General features: G+C 43.7%; 1 protein-coding gene across 33 annotated transcripts in view; it reads left to right on the forward strand.

Moving 5' to 3' along the window:
- The window catches only part of Cacna1c (calcium voltage-gated channel subunit alpha1 C), a 555,448-nt gene that overhangs the window by 89,331 nt on the left and 464,521 nt on the right, over positions 1-1,596 (forward strand). The gene's annotated exons all lie outside the window — the stretch shown is intronic.

Raw genomic sequence — 1,596 nt, forward strand, 5'->3', positions numbered from 1 at the left:
TCGGGAGTCAGACAAGCCCCGGGTTATGTCTTAAGTCCTACCATGTAATTGCGCCATCCTGACCAAATTTTCTTTTTATCACCCCTCTTTTCATTAGAGATAGGGAGTTAACACCAGTCTCTTAAGACAAGGGCTAAGTGTGGTAACGCATGTATAGTGCACACATAGTGTAAGGGCTCACAGGTAGTGGCAGTCACAATGATCACACCTGGAAAAGGGGCAGGAAGCATAGAGGCGTGTCTTCTAATCCTCCCTGGAGCATTTTCTGATTTGTACACTGTGTTATAAGGCAATGCCTTTACCATTTCAACAAGCAATTAATGATTTGAGAAAATGATTTCAGTTCTAATAAGAACACGAACATTGCTAATTATGCACATGATAGCGTTTTAATAGAATGCTACGATTTATGGAATTGGGAGAGATAAACATGGGTTGACTCTCTAGAGCCTTGGATTACCAGCGAGTGATTCAAACAGTCACTTGTGCTTCCTGCCAGCACAAATAAACTACACTCAAGCCTTAGCTTCTTATCAAACAGAGAAAAATGGAACCGACTCTATGACAAGGAAGTGCTTTAATGAGGCACAGCACTCTTCAGGTGTCTGCTGAGCAGGGTTTCGCCAGTCTGCTCTCAGATAGTATTATCTTTGCCTTGGCTTCTCTGGAAGCTCTGCGTTGATGTGTCCAGAGACCATCAAGTGTTAATGTGGGAGGACAGCTCAGTGATAGAAGCAGTTAGGAAGAAAGAGACAGAATTTGAGCAGCTGCCTTGCTCTGAGATGATGGAGATGTTACTGAACTTGATACCTTGAGAACAGGATGAACACAATCTGGCTTTAGCAAGGAACCGACACTTTGAATGAGCTTTTCTCTGTTTGAATGAAAAAATTATATGTTTGGTGAGTGTTGCCTTCTGGACAGACTCCAGAGTGTGTATGTTTGTGTGTGTGTGTGTGTGTGTGTGTGTGTGTGTGTGTGTGTGTGTGGTGGTGGTGGTGGTGGTGGTGTGTGTGTGTGTGTGTGTGTGTGTGTGATTGCACTGGGAGTTCAAGTACTTAGAAATGTTTCGGTGCACAGTGTCCTCATTATACAGAGAAGGAGATCTGATAATACTTGTGCTTTTTGCTGGTGATAGGTGAATTACACTTAGAAGGACTTCTAGGTCTCCCGTCTTTTATCTTGACAAGTGGTAAGTTTATCGTTGACTCTTAAGAGTCAGAAAGAATGGTACTAGAAAATGAGGTCCAGAATAAGTTGAGAGAGAGAGAGAGCAAGAAAACTGAATGGAATTGGCCTCTAATCAGAGGATACATAGCTAGTGAAGAAATGAGTTTTGATAGAGCAGGGAGGAGGGAGTGCTGAGGATGCCTCTGAGTTTGTAGAGTACTTGACTAGCGTGCATGAAGCTCCAGGTTCCATCTCCAGCACTGCATAAACCTAGAATGATGATGTATACCTGTAATGCCTGTATTCAGGGCTAAAAGCTGGAGAGCTAGAGGTTCAGGGTCATCCTTGGTTGGGGCTGGGGAGTGAGAGTTAAAGACCAGCCTATGCCTTGTTAGACCATGTCTTCAACCAACCAACCAACCAACC

The sequence above is a fragment of the Cricetulus griseus genome, chromosome 8 (genome assembly GCF_003668045.3).
Source record: "Cricetulus griseus strain 17A/GY chromosome 8, alternate assembly CriGri-PICRH-1.0, whole genome shotgun sequence".
NCBI classification, from domain to species: domain Eukaryota; kingdom Metazoa; phylum Chordata; class Mammalia; order Rodentia; family Cricetidae; genus Cricetulus; species Cricetulus griseus.